General features: G+C 41.3%; 1 protein-coding gene across 15 annotated transcripts in view; it reads right to left on the reverse strand.

Annotated features, from left to right (window-relative positions):
- The window catches only part of CYRIA (CYFIP related Rac1 interactor A), an 82322-nt gene that overhangs the window by 53077 nt on the left and 4350 nt on the right, over positions 1-24895 (reverse strand). For 11 of the 15 annotated variants that reach the window (XM_026674292.2, XM_087946960.1, XM_087946944.1 and 8 more), the window contains exon 2: positions 4867-4954. The exons of 3 other annotated variants lie outside the window; for them this stretch is intronic. The gene's annotated coding sequence lies outside the window, so the exon portion shown is untranslated. Of the gene's footprint in view, positions 1-4866; positions 4955-6607; positions 6718-24895 lie in introns of those variants that run through there. One more of the 15 variants, XM_087946926.1, reaches the window with a different exon arrangement.

Raw genomic sequence — 24895 nt, forward strand, 5'->3', positions numbered from 1 at the left:
CTATTGAGCCAAGTATCACCTATTCTCTACCCATCCATTTGGTTTTCTTGCCTAAATGCAGAACCGTACTTTCATTTTGTTAGATGAAGCCCAATGTTCAAGTCTGTCGAGATCCTTCTGCATCTTGAGCCTATCTTCTGGAGTGTTGGCTATTCCTGCAGGTGTGGTCTACAAATTTGATTAGTTCTCCTTTTATCTCCTTTTAGCGCGAAGTTCAGAGCGAGCTGACCAAAATAAAAAGATCGCCCACCGTCATGTTTGGAGGTTCCGCATTTGGAGCTTCCGCCGCCGTTTGGAGCTCCAAACAGCGGCAGTGCTCCAAACATGAAGCCGGTGCTAAAGAGCCAGAAAGCAGCAAGGGCGCCAGGTGGAAAGGACAGGGTCGCGATCACACTGAGATGCCCAAAGCGCAGGAGGGTGAGACGGAGGGGGGCGGAGTCGTGTAATTGATGCAGAGTGAAGGCAGTAGGACGACTCTTGGGCGGAGTGTTGCTTGGGACGCATGCGCGCTGCAAGGAGGGAAGGCGAAAGCTCTTTAGCAAGGCATCGCGGTCTCCCTCTCTTGCTTGCTCTGAACTCGGACCAAAATAAAAGATCGCCCGCGTCATGTTTGGAGCTGCCACTTCCGAGTTTGGAGCTCCAAATGGCGACTGCGCTCCAATCACGGGCGGCATCTCCAAACGTGGCGGCGTAATGGGCAGAAGGGAAAGCAACAGCGGCGGGTGCCAAAGGTGTCTGCAGCAAAGGTGGGAGTAGGGAGCTCTTTGTGCTTGGCCATGATCGCCCGTTAGGAGCGGCTGGTGGCGAGGAATTCCGGCCCGCCGGGCGCACCTAACGGCAAGTCTCCCGCCCTTCCCCTTATTTTGCATATTTTAAAATAGGCCTAAATTTGGGGGAGGGGCTTAATTTGATTTTATGCCCAAAACACATGCTGGGCCTTCCTATTGGTGGAGGCCGTATTGTTGGAGAAACACGGTAGCAGAATGTGAGCGAGTTCTAGTCCCAACTTGGGCACAAAGCGAGCTGAGTGATCTTGGGCCAGTGCCTCAGCCCTAGGAAGGAGGCAATGGCAAACCACTTCTGAAAAACTTTGCAGGGATTTGTTCAGGAAATCTCTAAGAATCAGACACAATTGAAGGGAAGAAAAAATAAATTCCTAAGCTTAAGATAGCTCCCTCTCTGCTTGTGGGTAGCCACGTGGCCTGCCCAAACGGCCAAATCTTAGCTCTCACAGTCAGCCTATCCCACAGGTTTCACTTCTTCATTTCCTTTCATACATGCACGAATGCTGGAAAGTATTCTTTCTTGCAACCAAAACCACAACTGTAAGGCCAAAAGGAACATATACTCTACAGAATTTCAGAAAAATGAATGTCCTCAGAAATTAAGACAACACTAATCCAATACAGGTAATTCTTGATTTACACCATTTAGTTACCATTCGAAGTTGCAATGGTACTGAAAAAAAGTGACTTATGACCATTTTTCATACTTACAACCATTACAGCATCCCCATGGCCATGTGATTAAAATTTGGATGCTTGGCAACTGATTCGTATTTATGATGGTTGCAGTATCCTGGAGTCATGGCAGTGGTGGGATGCAATTGTTTTTACTACCGGTTCTGTGGGCGCGGCTTGGTGGGCCTGGCAGGGGAAGGATACTGTAAAATGTCCAAGTCAGAGGTGGTATTTACCAGTTCTCCGAACTACTCAAAATTTCTGTCCTCCTCCAGAACTGGTCAGAACATGCTGAATACCACCTCTGGGTCATGGGATCACTTTTTGTGACCTTCTGACAATCAAAGTCAATGGGGAAGCCAGATTCACTTAACAACCATGTTATTAAGTTAACAACTACAGTGATTAACTTAACTGCAGTAAGAAAGGTCATAAAATAAGGCAAAATTCACTTAACAAATGTCTTGCTTTGCAACAGAAATTTTGGGCTCAATTGAGGTCATAGGTGGAGGACAGACTGTATTGCTATTGGGGATTATGGGTAGCAAAGAATCTGAGAGAGATTCAAACAGGGCTCAAGAATGAAACAAAATCTAAGTGCTCAGAAAAGAACTTTCAAAATAAGAAACAAAATGTTATTATGTCAAGAGAGGAAGCAGCTCTCTGGCTCTTCAGCAGGAACACAATGATCTATGAAAGATTTACACTACAAAATGAAGTACTATTAGGATTTACAATGTAGGATGAAGACAGTTTTAGAGGTTGCCAAAAATAGCTAGGAGTTTGAACAAAATAAGTTAGAAAAGAAAATCAGGAAGTCATTCAACAGATCTATGCTGATAAAGATTCGTATTGTGTATATTTAAATTCTAACTAAATTCTGGCTTTGAGATTAAATAGATTTTAAAGCAACAGTGTCCTTGCTTACTGTATGTCACTGATGTACAGATTCTGCAGTATTCCACTATATCCCTATACAGTATATCACTGATTCTGCAGTATTCCACTATATCCTCTTTTTCTACTGCGGCAGTGAAAAGCATAATGGTTGATTCTTCTGCCTTGTTTTCAAGAATCATTCATATCTATAACTGGTAACAGTTGTAAAACACATTTTAAGGTATACAAAACTGAAATAAGCCCTTTATAGTAAGCTACAAAATGACTGTTGAAAGCACAAAGATTCCTCTTGCTCTGGCAGAATGATTCCAACCGCCTCTGTTCAAAAATAACCACTAATTCCTTACAGGTAGTCCTCACTTAACCAACATTCATTCAATGACTATTCAAAGTTACAACAGCATTGAGCAAATAGTACTGTCAGAAGAATAATTTGGGGTTCCAACTTGAGCAGGAGCTGTGCAAGAATAAATAAAAATGAGATCCAGACAGCTGTGAGGAAAGAATACATATTTATTTCTAAAAGCAAAACAGTTTGCATTTAGGGGCAGGCTGCACAGAAAAGGGATACAGCAGCAGATTTTTATAAGGGGAATTTGTCCGGGGTGTTATCTGCTGATTTTAGGGTGACACTTGAGGGGCATGTGTGTGCGTGTGTATGTGTAAGTATATTTATACACTTCTTCTGGGCCAGGGGTCCCCAACCCCCGGTCCATGGACTGGCACCAGGCCGTGATATGCTAGAAATTGGGCCATACAAACAATCCACAGGATGCAGGCAGCACACAAAACCATGCCCCCTCCGTTCCTCAGAAAAGTCTCCCTCTCTAAGGAACCAGTCCTTGATATCCAAAAGGTTGGGGGGCGCTGCTCTAGGACAGGGGTTGCCAACCTTTTGGACCTCAGGGACCACCAAACTCATAATTTTAAATCCCGTGGACCACTAATATGAATTTTGACTGACGGTGGCTTGCTGACACTGGCGGGAAAGTCAGTCCATATTCCAGAGCTGCAGTAGTCACAGGACTGGCCCTTTGGTCATCCTGGAGCAGCTGCTCCTCCGCCCGGGTGCACCGGCCTGCCATGGACTAGAGGAGCTGCTCTGGGATGATCAAAGGGCCAGTCTTGCAGCTCTGGAATATGGGACTGACTTTCCCACCAACGTCAGCAAGCCAGCCCGGGGCAGATTTCCCTCCTGTTGGTCTTACCTTCCAGTTACAGCTCGCGTGGCTCTACTCAAGGTAAGGTTTGTGTTCGGCCAGCAGGTGGGCAGGCCATGTGGGTGGCACAGCCTTGTGTTCCCACGCAGTCTGGATTAATTGCTTTGGGGGGAGTGCTTTTGGTGGGGACATTTCTCTGCGGACCTCCAAAATTTTCTCACGGACCACCAGTGGTCCCCGGCCCACCGGTTGGCAACCACTGCTCTAGGAGACCTAATTTAATTAACTCTATGTAACCTTTCCCATTGATATGTGGATTAGGTCTGGGTTAATTATTTAAGAAAGTTTGCTAATTTTAGTTGATTAACTTAGTTTCAGCTGGACTGTCAATTATCTAGTGGAGACACACTAATTCTCAGACTGTTGTGAATTCTGTTAATATTTTAGGGGGAAGATGGAAATAATATAACGAATAAAATATATATGATATGAAACTTCTCACAGTACTTACAACCAGCCTTCAAAATTACAGCTGTTTCAGCAGCAGCAGCTCCATGGTCAAGTGATCAAAATTTGGGTGCTTGGCAGACCACTTGCTTTTATGACCACAGCATGTGGTTCAATTTCCCAACTAACTGCCACCTTCCCATCTCTACCTGTTTGGATGCCCTGCACTCTGCCATGTACCCCTGCTTTCCCAGATGAACTTCACTCAAAGCCAGCAGCTGCCTTGGCCAGGTGCACTTTGCCAGCAGTGGGGAGTTGGTGTGTGTGTGTGTGTGTGTGTGTGTGTAGATGTTTAACTGGGGGCAACAAAGGCAGGTTGTGGAATGTGGGGGGAAGGATAGATGGATACGGCAAAGGCCTCACAAAGAGCCAGCAGATGCCTCGGCCAGGCCTTCTTCCTCAACAGTGGAAGATGGTGAAGATCAACTAGGATGGCAGGGGGCAGCAAAGATAGATAGTGGAAATGAGAAATTGTAGGCGGAAGGATAATAAGTGAAGTTGAAGCGGGCATGAGTGTGTCCAGGACAGAATCATGAGGTCTTTGCCTAACAATGGAGTAACTAATGACTGCAACCAGAAATAGCAGAACTGACTTCACTAAGTAGTGTGCTCATGTGATGCTTTGCCTAAAGACTGTTTCACTTCATAGTAGAAATCTAGGTCCCAATGAGAGTCATTAAACAAGTATAATAACTACCTGTATTTGAAAATGATTTGAAGCCACAGTACCCTGTGGATCAACAGCGCAGCATACAGTACAATTATGACAATTTCCATTAATTATAGCAGTAATACAAGCTTAATGTTTACATGTATTAAATAGTATAATGAAATTGTACCCTTATCTGAGGACACGCTAGATGAGTGGACTTCAGCTCCCAGAATTTTCAAGGACGACCATTCTGACAGAGAATTAAGGTCACACACCTAAAGGCAGAAAATATTAAATCCACATTATTGCTGTAATCATTTACTATTTTAATCACAGTACATAATTTTCTAAACTAAACTAATAAACTCATGAATAAAATAACTCAGAATCTTTTCTACATCTTTTCTGCTTGCCTCAAAAGTAGACAAGCTGATATTTTCCAAATATTTTGGATGTTAAATCTAATCAAGTCCAACCAGCCAGTCCCACACAAAGAGTTACGGAAACAGTGGTCTAAAACATCTAGAAGTCGCATATCCTTGGTTACTGCTAATTTACAACAGGGCAGTACAAATCCTTCTAAAGAAACTGTGTACAAAGCAGCTCTCTTTGAATCAATAAAAGACCTATATGTTTTTCCAGGCTTCGTGGTGATGTCAAACACTCTTTCTAGCTGTATTTGCATGAATGTGCACGCACAGCCACTTTGCTTCGGATGCAGGTGCATGGAGAGTCAGCTGGGAGCAGCTTACAAAAATAGCTGCACTGGCGTGGAAAAAGACACGACTGTTTCATTTGTTCAAAGAGGGTAGCTTCAAACATGTCCCTGCATGTTGCAGGGCTTCTATTTCAAAGGAGCTGCAGTCCTATTTTATAAAATGGCTTTAAAAAACACCCAACAAAAACAAACAAAGGCAACATGTCTTTTCTTATGGGCATTCCAAGCACTTGATGATGTTAAAAGCTATCTGCTGCTTGATTTCCAGTTTGACAATATAATTTTCGCATTATATCACAAATGTGATTGCATAATATATCACATAGAATCGGGGATGTTGTTCATAGCACATTCATTCCTATACATCTATTGGGGATTTACCATTTTTACCATTAAAAGACATTTAATATTTTTCTTTATTAAACTCGCTCCACAACCCCAAACAGTGAGTGCTACTAATAGACCTCACAGAGGTTCCTATATGGATCCTGAATGAGTTGGTGGCTTTGTGTACATATTATACTAAGCCAAGTGATTTGTTCTGGGCTTACACAATATGTCAACTCACTACTATAGTTTAAACAGTATATACAGATCAGTTCACTATGGCTTGTTTAGCAAACCATGTAAAAAAAGTGGTTCTCCATTGTGCAATCCAAACACAAGTGAAATGAAACAGGTACTTCTCAAAATCTGAGGCAGCTATTGTAAAGAAACATACCTAGAAATAAACAAAATTGTACTCAAGATTTGTTTTTGAGTTGACGTTGTGCAATTAGTTTCTTAGTTATTACATTGCATCAGATTAAGTACTATATATTTGTTTTTCTTCCCATCTTTATTATTGTTTATAAATAACTGAAGGCAGCGAACATACCTAGAACTCCTTCCTCCCCCTCCTTCTCCTCCTATTTTTCCCACAAGAACAATTGTGAGGTGTTCTAGAAAAGATGATTTTTTTAAATAATGGAATGTGGAAATTATATTGGGGAAAGAGGGGAAGAGGTGCTGCCAAGGAAACAGTCAGACAAGAGAGGCCCCCCAGTGGTTTAACAGTCAGAGAAAAGAAATTTAAGAAGGACCCTAATGGATCAAGGAGATAAAGGTGGCAATGGGAAATGTTATACTTTCAGACTTGCAAGATTCTGTTAGAGTAGCCTTACAATAAAGTAGATTTAGTTTATCTAATCATATTTTTTGTCTGGTTTACCTGGGAGGGCTGATATCAGTCGTATCTGTTCCTTACTCTCTTCCAAAGAGAAGAATTTCTAGAATGGCCTCTGATCCTCAAGGAATCCTGTTAAGCATTGGGCATCCGGCAGCTGTGTTGTTACAATACCAACAGCAAATAGATGCCCAGATGACAACTTGCAGAATGCCACAACACAACAAACACAGCGACTGGGGCAAAATGTGTCTCAATCCTCAGCAGTGCAACAGACAGCAGCTCAACCAATGCTTCTGTATTTCCATGACAGCTCGCCAGAGATATTTGGGCAGGAGGACCAAGATCAATTCCAGACATTCACCTCTTAGAATGAAATATTTATGGTCAGCAGACTGGATGAGTGACTTTTGTGCTGAGCCTGCTGAAAGTATCAACAGTTAAGTGGGCAATATTGTTCACGAAGGGGAATGATCCAGTGCTGGACAATGTAATGCATAAACTCAAAAGGATGCTTTGGAGATCCCACAGCTAGTCAAGATTTTGGAATCGTACCTAGTCAAGATTTTGGAAGCTCAAGAAGGGACATAGGAGATTAAGGGAATATCTTTCAGTAGGATAGAATGACCTAATTGCTCTAATTGACCAGTTCACGAAAAGCCTAGCTGATGACTTAAGAGATGATCTGTGAGGAAAGGCACCTCAAATACCATGGAAGAGCTCTATCAATGTAGTACAGATGATCCTCGACTTACAACTACAATTGAGTCCAAAATTTGTACTGCTAAGTTGAGACAGTTGATAAGTGATTTTTGCCCCATTTCCCAGACTTAAATACCAACAACATTGTTTATTAGCAGTGAAAACTGACCTGCCCTCCACACAAACACTTGCAGGACAAGGAAGGAATCAGGTCAGTGCTGCCAGAAAAGAATGCAGACCTCGTAGATGTGTTTGGGGAGAAAGCAGGAGCTTTCTTACCCCATCCCCATTAACCCTCCCCCATCCCCATTACTCCCCAGGTGACTGTACTATCCATTTGAAGCCTGGAGTCCAAACCCCAGCGAAGAAACAGTACCCTGTGCCTGCTCTGGAGTTAATTATCTGGATGCCCACCTCAAAATGGAATTCAGCCACCCTTCCAATTCACCAGCATTGGAGCTCACATTTTTTGTCTTCCCCAAAAGAAGAGCAGCCAGTCTGAAGGGAAAGGAAGGACCCCAAATGCATCACTACAAAAAACTGAAGTAACAATTAGAAACCTTTACCTACTCCTGCTTATGTCAGACCTATTAGACCAGCTACATCTTGGAAACGGGCGCAGTTCTACTCCAAGCAGAGAAGGAGGGGGGGGGGATTTATTTCCATGTGCATTTTACTTGAGAGCAATCAACCCAACAGAAAGGAATTATTACATTTTCAATAAAGAGCTGCTGGCAGTAAAAAAAAATAAAAAATCCCTTTGAACAATGGAGACACCTGCTGGGAAGGAGCAGCCCACTTGTCCATTTACTTCTAAAAATTTAAAGGTGCTGCAAAACACCAAAACTTTCGTGCTCCAACAGATCAGGTGGACACAATTTTTCTCTCAGTTTGGCTTTTACGTCTCATATATCCCAGGCTCTCAGAAGAACCTTCCAGACACCCTCACATACAAGCTGAAGTATCAGGTTCCTCAGTCATCACCACCCCCAGCTGCAACCAAATAACTTTGAGTTCCATCCACAAGGTAGATCAACACAAAAGGCTGGAAGAAGGCAAGTTGTTCGTCTCTGATTGGATTAAAGCAAAGCAGCAGCAGGATCCATACACCAGGGCCTGGAAGGATGAACTTAAGAAAGACCAACAAAATACTCTTTCGCCTTTCACAATGGCGGGAGGGCAGCTATTGCACAATGAATGTTTATATGTGCCTCTTCCCCTGAGGGAGGAAGTACTACAACTGTGCCACGACAACAAGACAGCCGGACACAGGGAGATATTCAGAACCCAACAAAGAGCACTCAGAGAATTTTGGTGGCCCTGCATCCAAGGAGGAATTAGGGATTATGTATTCTCTTGCCTTGTCCAACAAGCCAACTGGATTGGAGCCATTAAACACCCGCCATATCCTGGGACATAGTTTATTTAGATTTCATTACCGATCTTCCTTCAGTGCAGTGATACACTATCATACTGGTAATACTGGATTTATTTGCCCAATTGGCCCATTTCATTCCCTGCACGAGTCCTCCAAAAGCCCAAGAAACAGCTCAATGTCTTTAAATATAGGGGATTTGTCAATCATTTCCTAATAAATAAAGCAGGTCATTTTACTTCCAAATTTTGGAAGGCCTTCTTGCAATTATTAAATATTAACATTCATATGTTGTCTGGCTATCATCTCACTTCAAACTGAGAAACTGAGAAGGTTAACCAGATACTGGAGCAGTATTTAAGATGCTATATTTCTTACCAGTAACTCAACTGAACGCATCTCATACCTCCTCTTGAAATTGCTAACAACAATGCTGCACACCCCTTTATTGCCATGTCTCCATTTCAGGCAATGTATAGATTCTACCCATGAGTCTTACCAACAACCAGACACTTGTATATCTGTACAAAAATGCAGTATCCAAAGAAAAAGAGGGAAATTGTACTATAGTACTAGAAACATTGTCAGCAATATCACCATCTATCTTCCACAGTATAAACATTAATATTTGAAGTATAATTAAATTATATATTTCTAGAGCAAACTGGAAATGCCAATATTGTAATAAATGATGAAGATGTCACTGTTGCTGTTCTATTTACATCATAATCAATAATTTTTCAGTGGAAACACTGTCTCCATTTGCCTTAAGTGCTGTATTTGCTAAATTAGTTTGTCATAGCTTGATGGTTTATAGATCTACATAACTATTATAGAAGTACATGAAAATGAAAGGGATAACTACTAGGAGTACTTTCATTCATTATGTATATCTATCAGGAAAATGAGCAATATATAGGTGAATGTAAGCATACAGTACTGCACATATAGGCCACTGCTACATATAATATTCACAACAGTTGAAGCATTTCTACTACTGGGTGAATTTCTAAGCTTCTCATGCTTCATATATTTTGTCTGATGTTAGCTACCACTTTAATTCTTTCTCCCTAACTCTCATGTCATCCTGATAATTCCTATAAATGTAAGATCATGCAAGAATAAAAACTGCAGTTCAAAGTTACAAGAAGAATCTTAAGACTCATCCAAAATTTACCTGGAATTTAGGTCACTAAGCGATGAGGTTGTTAAGTGAGTCATTACACCAATTTCACGGTCATTTTGCAAATCATGTGCTAAGTGTCATTAAAATGACTGATTTTTCCCACTGAACTTTGCTTGTCAGAAGACAATTGCAAATTGTGATCATGCTGCAATCATATGTGCATTGGTAGCCAAGCATCTGAATTACAATCACATGACCATAGGTGTGGTATAATGGTTGTAACTTTCAAGATAGGTTGTAGATAACTTTTTCCAGCACCGCTATAATTTTGAATTATTATCAAATGGTCATAAGACTACCTGTAATTGTATAATTTGGACTAAATAGATAAAGAATAAATAAAGAAGCCCTCCATCAAGGAACTGAATGACTACAGACCAGTTGCTCTAACATCTGTAGTTATGAAAATCTGTGAAAGGCTTGTGCTGTCCTACCTGAAAACTATCATGGATCCGCTGTTAGATCCCATGCAGTTTGCATACTGAGCAAATAGATCAACAGATGCTGTTAACATGGCTCTGCATTACATCCAACAACACCTTGAATCTCCAAATACCTACGCAAGGGTCCTCTTTGTAGACTTCAGTTCAGCATTCAATACCATCATTCCAGACACTCTTCTAAGTAAATTAAACCAACTAGCGGTACCTGAACACACTTGTAAGTGGATCATAAGCTTCCTAACAGACAGGAAGCAGCAGGTGAAGCTAGGCGGAATCACATCTAATACCTGTACAATCAGCATAGGGGCCCCCCAAGGCTGTGTGCTATCTCCACTTCTCCCTATATACTAATGACTGCATCTCAAATGATCCATCTGTTAAAATACTGAAGTTGCTTATGACACAACAGGGATTGGTCTCATTCGAGACAACAATGAATCTGCGTACAGACAGGAGGTTAGCCGCTGCCACTCAAGTGCCACATGGTCAGCTTGAGCCACTGGGGCTCTGGGTGGAGCAGAATCCCCTGATGAAGGGAGATTAGATGGGCTGGGATCCTCCAAGGAGAAGCCACCGACAGGTTGACCAGGTCCACAAACCAGGACGTCCTTGGCCAATAGGGTGCCAGGAGGAGGAGCTCTGCTCATTCCTCCAATATCTTCCGAATTACTGCCGGAATGATGGGAGCAGGGGGAAAGGCATAGAGGAGACTTTTGGGCCATCTGCACCGAAGAGCATTGGTCCCCTCTGCTCCCTGGCAAGGAAACCTGGTGAAGAATCTGGTGGCCTGGGCAATTTGAGGAGTGGAGAAGATCCACATCCGGCGTTCCAAATCTGAAGGAAAGGTCCCTGAATAGAGAAGGAGGAATAGACCATTCTGCCTGGTCGACTAGGCTCCTGCTGAGCCAGTCGGCCTGGGAGTTGTTGATCCCGGAAAAGTGGTCCGCCGAGATCGACAACAGGTGTTGTTCTGCCCCTAACCCCAACCGTAGAGCCTCTCCCATGAGGGCTCTGGACCTCATCCCCCCCGCCAGTTGACATGAGCCATGGCAGCCATGTTGTCCATAAGGACTAGAACATGAGAGCCGGTCACTGAGTGCCTGAAATGCTTGAGAGCTAGAAAGATGGCTCTGAGCTCTAGCCAATTTATGCTCTGACCTGGACCAAGGTCCTGAGTTATCTGGCCCTGCATATGGGAACCCCAACCCAGGAGGCTGGCATCGGTGGTTATCACTAGCCTGTCTGGGACCCTGAAAAGGAGTCCCTTCCAGATTAATGGGGAACACCACCAATTGAGAGATCTCCAGGTTTGTGGCGAGAGCGGGACCTTGATGGATGAGTGGCTGGTTCCTGCTCGTTGGTAGGGAAGCAGGAACCATTAGAATGGACAGGAGTGGAAAAATCCGTGGCTCTGGAGATTTGACAGGGTAATTTGCAGATCCCGATGGGCTGCATGGATGAAGGAGGACAGAATCAAAATGTTGTCCAAGTAGCATTGGATCCTCACTGGAACAGAAAGCAGAGATGCCATCAATGCTGCCAGAACCTTCGTGAAGACCCTTGAAGCCGATGAGAGGCCGAAGGGAAGTGTTCGATACTGGTAATGGGTATTCTGATAACAAAAATGGAAAACTAGCGATGATGAGGCCAAATGGGGATGTGGAGGTAAGCCTCCGTGAGATCAGTGGAAGAGAGGAGATCGCCCTCCCAAACACTCTCTAAAATAGAATGCAAAGTCTGCATTTTAATAGCCTGTATTTTACAAATTGGTTGAGAAATTTTAGATCCAGGATGGTTCGCTACCCCCCCCCCCCCCGAAGTTTTGGGAACGATGAAAGGCGAGAATAAAGCCCCATTGAGAGGGGGGAACAGGTTTGAATAGCTTGGATTTCAAGAAGGAGTTGAATGGCCTGATTCATAAGGTCTTGCTTTGAAATGTCCCGAGAGACAGGACAGATCAAAAAAAAATTGGGGGGGAGGTGCATTAGGAAGTCCAATTGTAATCCTGACCTAATAGTGCTGAGCACGCAGGCATCCGCTGTTGACTCCTCCCATTTGGAGGCAAAGAAGGCTAGGTGACCTCCGATGGGTGGGGAGAACGAGGGATTACTTAGAGCGACGGCAGGAATGACCCCCACCCTCCTGAAAGGGCTGTTTACCAGTATAAGGAGCTGGGCGATAGTCGGCTCTCTTCCCAGAGGAAGAGAGAATTTTACGTTTATCTCTGGTTTCGATGAGATAAGGTTCCAGAGCATCGTCAAAAAGCTTATCGCCCGCGAATGGAACTGAAACTAGCTTCCATTTACAGCGTGACTCCGCCTGCCAATTTCTGAGCCATAACAGTCTTCTTGCTGCTACTGAAGGTGCCATGGGCCTAGATGCAAATTTGGCGGACTTGAGAGTGGCATCTACAGTGAATTCCGCCACTGCGATAATCTTATTAAGGCCTTGGTGAGACCAAAGGTGAGATGTAGGCAATCTAATCTGGAGTTGGTGCAGCCACCGTATGGATGCCCACGTGAGAGTGCCAGAAAATGGGAACGAGGCCAGAACCGGAATGTCAACAGAAGGCACTGCCAGGGAATTGTCCAGGGCTGCGCTGACATTGTAGAAACGCTTATCCAGAGAAGATGGGCAAGGACCTGCCGAAGGGGAAGAGCACTGTTCCTTGACCATGTCCAGGAACAAAGTGGGAGAAGGCAAAACCCCTGCATGCACTACAGGCTTGGAGAAGAATGAGTCTCCCTGGCTAGAGGGAATTCCTTGTGGCTCAGGAGCCACTTCATCCAGCGACAGCTTGGCAGTGACCAAAGCCTTGCTGAGTAATGGCCTGAAGAGAGTAGGTTTAAAGACCAATGCAGAGGATGTCTGCTCTGGGCGAGAGTCCTCTTCCTCTGAAAGATTTTGGTCAAAGTCTTGCCCTCTTCACGTTCTGAACGAGAGGAGTAACTGTGTTCAGATGGTGAAGCCCTTCCCTCCTCATCAACCTCCTCCCATTCTGGTAGAGAAGAATGGACCCTGAGGTCCTGGGGCCTCTGTAAATCAGGGTGATGAGACAACTTATAGATTGAGAAGGGAGAAGGGCCTGAATCCTTTCCGGAGGTTGAAGGATTTGCTTGAAGCCTTCAGCCAATCCCTGCCTAATGGCCAAAGAGACAACATCTTGGATATCCCCTGGTCTATGCTCAAAGGTAGGGGCAGAAGGCCGAAGGCCTGCTGCTGAGGGAGTGAAGGTGGCTTCAGGCCTAGATTGAGAAGAGGTTCGAGGCCTGGAGGGAGGGGGAGGAGCATAGGGCCCAGAAGCCTGTTGGAAATAAGGCCCAGATCTGCTTAGATCCTGAGGATCATTGCACTGCAAAAGCCTCAGGAGACAGGCTCATAGATAACTTCTCCTCCCCTGGGAGGGCTTGGCTGGGGCCCACAGGTATCACCTGAAACATGCTGTAGTTGCACTCCCTTCTGTTGAATAGTTCTGTTGAACTGCCTCTCTAGGGCTGCATGTCTGCGCTTTTCTGCCCTCAACTCAGCCTGAGTTGCCTTCTTAGGGGCTAGAGCCTTAGCTCTGATTTTAGCAGCCACCTCCCTCTGGACTGATTGGGTGCGTTGCCTACAACTTTTTCTCTTATTGGCTTAAGAGACTGTTCCACTGGGGGGGGGGGACTCTACCTGACCCTTATCTTGCTCCATTTGAAGAATAAAGACTGTTACGATGGAAAGAAACTGTAATTTTTTTGTATTAAGCCCCTTAGGGTATAAATTGGCCCCCGGGCTTACAAAATGGGTGCTCACCTCGTGGTGGAAGGCTTCAATCCAAGATGGCCGCTGACTATGGGAAACAGGCTCCGAGATCGAAGAATTTCTCCTTAGGCTATAAAGAGCCCCGAGTGAAGTCAGCAAAGGAAAGGGCAGCCTCTGGCCACACAATCAGCTGGCTGATGCTGGTATCGGTTTGCCGATTGCTTTTTATGACCGCCCAAACCGCAGGCATGGGGAGGTCTACAGATGCTGCCCAACTTGCCTGAACAGCACTCTGGCAACGCTGCTCCCAACGCTGCAGGAGAGAGAGCCCTGCTCTCCTGGAAGAGCAGCTGCCCAGATCCTGGGAGTTGCTGAAGCGAGGAAAAAAGGTACTAAAGATCGCTGGTGAGTGCTATCTACAGAACCTCAGCTGGCTGAAGCTGTATCGGTTTGCCGATCACTTTTTACGACCGCTCAAACCGCAGGCGTGGGGGAGGTCTACAGACGCTGCCCAACTTGCCTGAACAGCGCTCTGGCAACGCTGCTCCCAACCTTGCTTGATACTAGGAAAAACAGCACTGAAGATCGCTGGTGAGTGTTATCTAACGGAAGCTTTCAGAGACACAGCTACTGACTGAAAGGAGCTGAGTCAAAAGCTGGGGTCTCTTCTGGGGGCTGGCTTTTATATCTTAGTATAGACTCAGCTAAATGACATCATAGGAAGAAGTCAACCCATCCTGGTCTCAATGCAGCATGGAGGAGAATGGTGGACACCTAACATCAAAAACATCATCAAAAAAGCACAACAAAGAATGTTCTTTCTACGCCAACTCAGAAAGCTCAAACTGCCCAAGGAGCTGCTGATGCAGTTCTACAGAGGAATTACTGAGTCTATCATCTGCACCTCTATAACTGCTTGGTTTGGTTCTGCAACCCAACAGGACAGACACAGACTTCAGAGGATAATTAGGACTGCAGAAAAAACAATTACTACCCACCTGCCTTCAATCGAGGACCTGTATACTGCACAAATCAAAAAGAGGGCTGTGAAAATATTTACAGACCTCTCACATCCCGGACATAAACCGTTTCAACTCCTTCCCTCAAAACGATGCTATAGAGCACTGCACACCAGAACAACTAGACACAAAAACAGTTTTTCCCGAAAGCCATCATTCTGCTAAACAAATAATTCCCTCAACATTGTTCAACTATTTACAAAGTGTACACTACTATTACTGTTAATCTTCTCATCACTCCTTATCACCCATCCCCTCCCACTTGACTTTTTCCTAGTATGATTTGATTGTTGATTGTACCCTATGACTATCATGAAGTGTTGTACATTATGATTCTTAATTCTTAACTAATGTACCTTTTCTTTATGTATACTAAGAGTATTTATACCGACAAATTCCTTGTGTGTCCAATCACATTTGGGCAATAAAGTAAAGTATTCTATCATCTATCTATCTATCTATCTATCTATCTATCTATCTATCTATCTATCTATCTATCAGCTATCTATCCTCATTGGTGGTCACATTGATATGAAAGATAGTGAATGAATTTGAACTTATGTAACAAAGGTGAATGGCTTGTTTCATATTGATAAGGCTTTAAAGCAGGGGTGTCAAACTCAAGGCCTGGGGGCCGGATACGGCCTGCGGGATACTTAGATCTGGCCCGCGAGGCCGCCCTAGAAATAGTGAAGGACTGGCCTGTGGTGCTTCTGGCAGTGAAAACAGGCTCTCAACCTCTGTTTTCGGCTTCCATGGCCTCCTGCAACCCTCTGCCAGTGAAAACAGAGCTTGGGAGGGCTGCCGAGCTCCATTTTCACTGGCAGAGGGTTGCAGGAGGCCGTAGCAGCTGAAAATGAAGCTTGGGAGCCCATTTTCGCTGGCAGAAGCACTGCGGGCCACCACAGGCACCCCTGACACGAGTGACATCGAGTTGGCCACCCCCACCCTGGCCCACCAAGGTCAAACACAACCCTGAGGCGGCCCTCAATGAAATTGAGTTTGAAACCCCTGAACTTCCGGTTTGTCGGCTTCGCCAGCGGCAGGGATTCGCGATCCTGCGCAATCCCTGCGGCGCTAGCCGTCTTGGTGCCTCCAATCCTGACAGATCTGGAGGCTAAGGCTGCCCCGTAGAGGCAGCCGAAGATAGGGGGAGCTGGTGAGGGGTTTGGGGGTGTTGCAGACCCCCTCTCCAGCCGGCAAAACCCCTTTTCTCAAGGCGGTCGAGCGGCGGTCTGTAATGGCCGCCACAAAGAAGCCGGCAGCTGGGTAAGACTGAGCAGGAGGAAGAGAGGAGAAAGTTTCAGAGAAAGTTTTTTGGCTGACCCAGGATTTTAAGAGGTGTCTAATCCTGAAAAATATGACTTCTTGAACGATACTTTGTTTCCAGAGGAGAATTTCAAGCGGCAAAATTGAGGTGCTGAAATGGAAAGTTTACTCTCCTTCCCTATGGAATCAACAAATGGCCATTGAGAAACCTGTTGTTTTTTATAAAAGGTAAAAACTTGGCTTCTTGTTATAAGTGGGAAGTGAGAGGACAAAAAAATATTAAGATTTTGCTGGAGGAGATGTCTTGAAGATTTTGAGACTAAGAATTAATTGCAACAAGGCTCTAAAATACAGATTGGGCTTTTTTTTCTTTTCCTTTTTACTGATACCACCCCAAAGAGAAAGTGAGAACTTTGTGCTTTGTCTGGACTGATTGATGTCTCTGGGACTTTGGGGAATTGTTTTAACTTTTGAAACATCTTGGTTGCTTTAAGAAGAACAAAGAAAAGATTCACAATGGCTTTACCTGTTGATGAACTTAGAAAGGAATATGGAGAAATAAAGAAAGAAAGCAAGGACGCTGTGAAGGAAGCCTTCCTTTTTTTAGAAATGGCGCTTGCTATTTATCAGCGAACACAACAACAGATGGAGGAAATAGAAGAAGAAGAAGAAGAAGAAGAAGAAGAAGAAGAAGAAGAAGAAGAAGAAGAAGAAGAAGAAGAAGAAGAAGAAGAAGAAGAAGAAGAAGAAGAAGAAGAAGAAGAAGAAGAAGAAGAAGCCATCTTCAATGAATCTAAAAATTTAATTAAGAGAGAAAAGAGAAAGAAAGGAAGGAAAATGAAGGACTTAAGACTTAAAAAACACTTAAGAAAGAGAAAAATAAGATGCAAAATCAACTCAATGTTACTAAGCAAAAGGAAAAAGGAATACAACAGAGAGGGAAGCTAAAAAGGCGGAGGTTAGTAGAGGGAGGGTAAAAAGGCCAGGTGGGATAAGAAAGGAAGGGAAAAGAGAGGAAAAAGCCACAAAGGTATGAAACAAGATGGGAAAAAAGGAAATTTTTTTAGGGATAAAGGGTAATGTATAATTTCTTTAAAAAAGAAGATTCTGCAAGGTACATAAGATGGTATTGTAGTACTTGTATTAGAAATAGAAAACTAGAATGTTATAAGAATTAATAAAACACCAAAATATTGAAATGTTTAGTAATGACAGATTTTAAAATTTAACAAAATATTAAAAGGAATGTTTAAAATACTGAGTTCAATTAAAAAGTTTAATTGACTATTGTTTTGATTTTATTATAAACTCATTATTGTAGCACTTGTCCTTTGAAATAGACAATTGGAATGTTATAAGATTTAACATTTAGATTTATTATTTAATTATATTAATTATTATGGACTTATTATTATTTTTTTCTCTTTTAAAGGTTAGCAGGTAGAATGTACTAAGCAGAATCTGATTGGGTATTAGGCGTTATTTTAAATATTAATTTAGGGGAGGATAGAAAGGCATCACACTCTGATCAGTGATTTCAGGAGAAATCCTTTTTTTTCTTACTGTAGGGAATGAGATAAATGGATAATTTGGAAAGAATGGACAAAAAATACAAATACAATGATTTAAATTAAAATGAATTAAATAAAATAGAAATAAGAAGCGTGAAAAGCGGGAGAAGTTATATAGAAGATATAGAATGGTAAATAAGATAGGTAATGGTATATAAGATGAGCACGAATTTAATTGAAGTCCATACAAAGAGAGGTAATCTGGGGCCAAACTACTTTCTTAAAAGAAGTTTTATATTTTTTGTGTTTTGTGTGTTCATGTTTTGTTTGAGAATTAATAAAACCTCGGAGGAATGTTGGATGAGAATAATGGTAATCAAGTCAGAGAGAAATGTAGATGATGATTATAAACTGGATAAATATAGAAAATAATAATAATAATGAAATTGAATACGAAAAGAGAAATAATGAGAAATTTGTTAAGAGATATCTATATGTCCATATTGAAATGGTGTAAAACAGAATTATGTTGTATAAAATAATATTTTACTTGACTTGTAAAATTAATAATGGAAAGAGGTTTTATGTATTTAATGGTTAATGGTGGTTTGTTTGTCTTTAAAATCAATAAAATTTGTTTCAAAAAAAAAAGAAAAAAAGAAATTGAGTTTGACACCCCTGCTTTAAAGCATCATTTCCATCAGTGATTTCAAAATACTGATGGAATGCACCCATGCTAGTTTATTTATTTTTTTTAAACAAGTTTTATTAATTTTTTTCAAAACACACAAGTCGTCATTATCCATTTAAACCTTTTTCCATTATAAATTTAACAAGTCAGATAAACTATAATTCTGTTTTAAACCATTTCCATATAAACATACAAAAACCTCTTATCCATTTTCTCTTTCTTTCTCTTTACTCTTATTCCATTTTATTATTATTATTTCATCTATTTCTTTCTGACTTAGTTACCATTATTCTCATTCTATATTTCTGCAAGGTTTCATTAATTCTCCCCCCAAAAAAACATATATACACAACACACAAAACATAAAAAGATCTTTTTGGAAAGTAACTTGGACCCAGGTATTTCTTTCTTCATGGACTTCAACTGTATTCATACTCATCTTACATATCATTACTTATTTTATTTACCATTCTAAATCTTCTATATTAACTTCTCCCATATTTCACTCTTTTTAATTCTATCTTAATTAATCATCTTAATTTGAGTCATTATATTTGTATCTTTTGTCCATTCTTTATTGTACCTTTGTCTCATTCCTTATAAAAAAAAAAAAAGAAATTTCTCCTGAAATCACTAATCAGAGTATGATGCCTTTCTATCTCCCGACTAAATTAATCAAATTAATCTTTAGAATACCCAATCCGATTTTGCTTGGTACATTCTAACTGAATAATACATCCAAAATAATTAAATACATAGTTAAACAATAGATCTAAATATTAAAAACAAATACTATAATGAAAATTTTATAATAACATCAATCCCATAATCTTATTAAACTCTTTAATTAAAGCTCAATATTCTAAATCTCCCCTCATATTATATTTTAAAACCAATCATTATTAACATTTCAACATTTTAATCTCTTATCAACTCTTAAGCCATTTAAGTTTTCTATTTCTAATACAATACTACCATATCATCTTATGTACCTTGCAAAATCTCTTTGAAGAAATTATACTTATCCTTTATCCCTAAAAAAATTCCTTTTTTCCCATTTAATTTCAAAACTTTGTAGCTTTTCTCCACCTTTTCCCTTTCTTTCTTCTCCCAACAAACCTTTCTACCCCTCCTTCTTCTAGCCTCTGCCTTACTGGCTTCCCTTCTCTGTCGTATTCCTCTTCCCTTTTGTTTACCATCCTTATATTGATTTTGCACCTTGTTTTTCCCTTTCTTAAATGTTTTTTTAAATCTTAAGTCCTTTATTTCTCTTCTCTTTCCTCTTCCTTCCCTCTTGGTCGAGTTCTGAGATTTATTAAAGATGGTTTCCTCTCCTTCTTCTTCTTCTTCTGCTGTCTTCATCTGCTGCAATGTTTGTTGATAGTTAATAAGCGCCATTTCTAAAAAAGGAAGGCTTCTTTCAAACCAGCTTTACCATTTTTTTTTGCTTGCTCATAATCTTTTCTCAGTTCCTCAATAGAAGGAGCCATTATAAATCTTTTCTTTTCTTTTCTCTTACAACAGTCAGAATATTCCAAAGGAAAAATAAGACAATCCCAAAGTTATCAGTCAGTCCAAACCAAGACAGAGTTCCTCTCTCCTCCTAGGGTAGTATCAATCAGAGAAAAAGAAAGTCCAAATCTGTTTCTTAAAATCTTATTGCAATATATTTTAGTCTTTCAATCCTTAAGGCATCTCCTCCAACAAAGTCTTAGCATACAAATTTTTTTTTTAGTCCTCTCTTTTCCCACTCATCGCTTAAAGCCAGTTTTCACCTAAAAAAATAGATTTCTTAATATTCACTTTTTATTCCGTGAAAAAGAGGGTAAGCTATCCTTTCAGCACCATTAAACTGCCGCTTTTTCCTCTTCTCGAAGGTATCATTCAGAAAGTCATACTTTTCAGGAATTTTGTTAAATATGTCTTAGAGTCCTAGGAGCCAAGAAAAACTTTCTCCTTTCAAGCACTTTCTCCACTTCCTCCTGCGCATTCTTACCCGGCTGCCAGCTTCTTTGTGGCGACCATTACGGACGCCGCTGCACCGTCCTGGGAAAAGGGGTTCTGCCAGCCGGGGAGGGTCTGCAAACCCCAAACCCTTCTCCGGATCCCCCACCTTCAGCTGCCCTGCAGGCAGCCCTAGCTCCGCTCCCGGAGCCCCAAAAGCGGCTAGCGCGGCAGGGATTGCGCGCTTAAATCCTGCCGCTCATGAAGCCGACAAACCAGAAGTCCGCTAGTTTAGAGAAAGGTTTTTATGCTGAACAAAAAAAATCACATACACACACAGATGAATTTTTATTTATTTATTTTATTTATTTATTTGATTTGCCAATTGTTTACAAGATAATAAGTATAAATGTATACATAGTTGTGAATACATGAAATGGGTACATATAAGAAAAATAAAAGAATAAGAGAAACAATAGGACAGGGACGGTAGGCACGTTGGTGCGCTTATGCACGCCCCTACAGACCTCTTAGGAAAGGGGTGAGGTCAATAGTAGACAGTCTAAGGTTAAAGTTTTTGGGGTTTGTTAAAGCTTTGAATCAGTAGATATTAATATAGTACTTAAATAGTCTTACAAATACTTCATTTTGCAACAGTTACTTTATGTTTGTGTGTAAAAGAAATATATAGCAGTTTTAAACCACCAGCATTTCATATGTTTAAAACAACTGAGAAAAATCCAAAGAAATACTATTTCATTCAAAATATTTAATTGTTCATAATAATCTAAGTCTCTAAGATTTGGAAATCAGAACTGCAATAAAGAACAAGTTCAAATACACTGATTACCCCCATTTTAATATGTGCCATCAAGTCATTTTCAGTTTCTATAGAGTACATGGTTTTTTTCCATGAATTTGAAATTAAGGTATTACATTATTTAATAGTATACCCAGCATGAGTAATACAATATAATTTACTACAGGGTAGAAAATGCATGGATGCTGTTCGGTCAAATTAAAAGAAACTACCCTTTTTAAACTGGGTCAACAGGAAGTTAAGAAAACAAGTGTCTGGAAGACAGAAACCAAAGAAATATGTAAAACACTGAAATAGAAAAATATAACCGCAAACATATAACCAAAATTCTGTGTTACTTTCTCTATAACAAACCAATATTTCCTGTATATAGTACAGTAATTCTGCTAATTGAATATTTTGTAATGAATTGAAGTTGAAAATGATAGCATCATTATTTTTAAGGTTATCTCATTCTATATAAAAAGGCATTAGTGAAGTCACTTGATATGTTTTGTAACAATCTTTGGCTAATAAAAATGTGATTCTGGAAGCATGCCTATTTGCAAAGAATTTATATATTCTCTACATTTGGGAGTAAAAATTATATACAAACTCTGCTTAACTTTGGAGCAAGTATTGCCATTATACTAGAAATAACAAGTTATGGTCCATCAATATTGTTCAGCACCAATTCCCATTGAGTCCAAGGAAAAAATATACTTAAGTATCGTGTTTTCCTGAAAATGAGACCTTGAAAATAAGCCCTAGCTTGACTTTTACATGTGTACCCAATATAAGCCCTAACCCCCCAAAATAAGCCCTATTTAAGACCCTGCCCATTCTGTTTCACCTGTTTGCACAACATGGGGTGAGGCACATGGGTAAAAATCTAGCTAGGGTGGACATGGGGGGTGCAGCTGCACATGTGCCCTGAACCCACTTACTTTAGGACAGTTGCAGCCTGGCCTGCCTCTGATACCTGCCCTGATATCTGCCTCGCCTTGCTGGCCCACTTCTTCTGTGGCCACTTGCTGCCGTTTGTGCATGTCACCCCTGGCCTCCATTTCACTGTTAGAGGCCTCCTGAAGGCCTTCAGGAAAAGCCTCTGCAGCCGAGAAACGAGCTCCGGATTGATGGCAAAAGGCTTCTGATGGGTGAAATAGGTGCTGTGCAAGTCAATCCGAAGCTTGTTTCTTAGCTGCAGAGGCCTTTCCTGAAGGCCTCTGAAAGAGAAACGGAGGTCAGGGGGTGTCAATCCAGAGAAGAAGTGGGCCGGCTGTGGCCACATGTCAATCCGGAGAAGAAGTGGGCCGGCTGTGGCCACATGTCAATCCGGAGAAGAAGTGGGCCGGCTGTGGCCATACGAGCTCCTGCTGGGCGGGGCTGTCAGTGCCACCACCATGAAGTAAGACAGTGAAAGACATCCCCTGAAAATAAGACCTAATGCCTCTTTTGGAGGCCAAGGGTCTTATTTTCAGGGAAACACAGGTAATAAAAGTATACTGTATGTAGTGGAGCTTATAATAGAACATTTTTCATGTCCTCTCTCTCTCTCTCTCTCTCTCTCTCTCTCACACACACACACACACACACACACACCAGCATTACCTATAAGCAGTACCTATTGAGCAAGTATAAATTACTACTATCCAAACCAAAATGCAATCCCAAACATAAAATATGTCATACTAAAATATAAACACTAGACCAGTAAAACACCAGCAGTGTTCCCTGATAGTTAGTTGCTTATACATGCATTTGTGTATTTCAGGACCCTCATTTTCTCACATGCAACAAATATGCCCTTAGGCAATCTGTTATTCTCTGAATTAAAAATAATAAACACGATAATTCCTGTGTTGTGTCACATTGGTACGGTTACCATGTGGAGCAGTACTATAGGAAATGAAATAATATAATCCTGAGATGTATTGATAAAGCAATGAACTCAGGAAATTCATCAATTCTGTAATTCACCTTTGAAATATACAAATATAACAAACCAGAACATCAATCATATTGGAACTACTTTCTCATTCCATCACTTGATACCACATATCCTTGGAAGCAAGAACTAACATTCCATTCCTTCTTCAAGGTTCTTCAATGAATGGGCATGCAAAATAGGTAGTCCCCAAGGCAACCACACCTTAAGCTGCAGAGCTTTATAGACAATAACAAGCACCGTGAATTGCATCAATAAGCCTATTGGTAACCAGACCAGCTGGCACAGTAGAGATACAGTAGTCCTCCACTCATTGAGCCCAAAATGTATGTTGATAAGTGAGACATTTGTTAAGTGAGTTTTGCCCCATTTTACAACCTTTGTCACAGTTGTTAAGTGAATCACTGTACTTGTTAAATTGGTAACATGGTTGTTAAGGGAATCTGGCTTCCCCATGGACTTAAGATTGTCAGAAAGTTCCAAAAGGGGATCACATGACCCTGGGACACTGTAACCATCATAAATATGAGTCAGTTTCCAATCGTTTGAATTTTGATCCCATAACCATTGGGATGCTGTAACGATTGTAAATGTGAAAAACAGTCATATGTCACTTTTTCAGTGATGTTGTAACTTTGAATGGTCACTAAACAAGCCGTTGTAAGTTGAGGACTACTTGTATTACATGGCCAAACTAGCTGAACACATTACTACACAGGCTACTACTTTCTGTATCAGTTTTCAAATGATCTTCAAGGATATAAACAACTACAGTGAAATGCAGTGATGTCGATGTGAGTCAAGAACATGAGTGAACCTCCCATTTCAGAAACATGAGTAACCTCCCGTTTCAGAAACAGCCACAACTGAATTGTACAAAATCTCTTCCGGCTACCTACATCCTCTACCTATTTTTAAGCACAAGCTGAAAATTCAAGAGGAGCTTCATCTTGCCCATTTAGGGCAGCATAAGTCCATGCAGAGTATTATTCTGAATGCCAAATGTTTGGTTTAATTCCAAGCAACTTGTAATACAGGCTATCAGTACCTGCAGTACTGATACTGAACATTCATTCATTCAATATTTCGCTTTACTGTTTTTATACATAATTCAAGGCAGCGAACATACCCAATATTCCTTTCTTTTCCTATTTAGATCATGTTCAAATTTAAAATGGCCTAAATGCAAAAAAGTACCAAATTATAGAACAGTAATATTTTTCTTCATAGTGCTTTACAGCCCCCTCTAAGCAGTTTACAGAGTCAGCATATTGCCCTCAACAACCTGGGTCCTCATTTTACATACTCTGGAAGGATGGAGGGCTGAGTCAATCTTGAGCTGGTCAGGATCGAACTCCTGGCAATGGAAGGCAGAGTCAGCCTGCAATACTGTGTTACCACGCAAATACAATATATCCTCATGAATAAGCCAAGTATTTTAACTTCCAAAATATACCCCCAAAATTGGGTTCAGCTTGTCCACAGAGGGGTTTCTTTGTGAGTATATACAATAGTTTAAAATACCCATATATAATTGTGTATAAGCTGACCCTCCCATTTTTAACAAAAATAGCATGAAAAATGTGTCACCTGTGGATAAACTGAAAAATAAAACATGCAAACATTTTGAGGGGTCAAGTTACTCAGACTGCACATTTTCCATGGTCTTTTGGTCAAAAATTTGAGGGTTGGCTTAGCTGCAGATGGG

This window comes from Notechis scutatus, chromosome 1 (genome assembly GCF_049901735.1).
Source record: "Notechis scutatus isolate UNSWTSFEM ecotype Mainland chromosome 1, rNotScu1.2, whole genome shotgun sequence".
Classification (NCBI taxonomy): Eukaryota; Metazoa; Chordata; class Lepidosauria; order Squamata; family Elapidae; genus Notechis; species Notechis scutatus.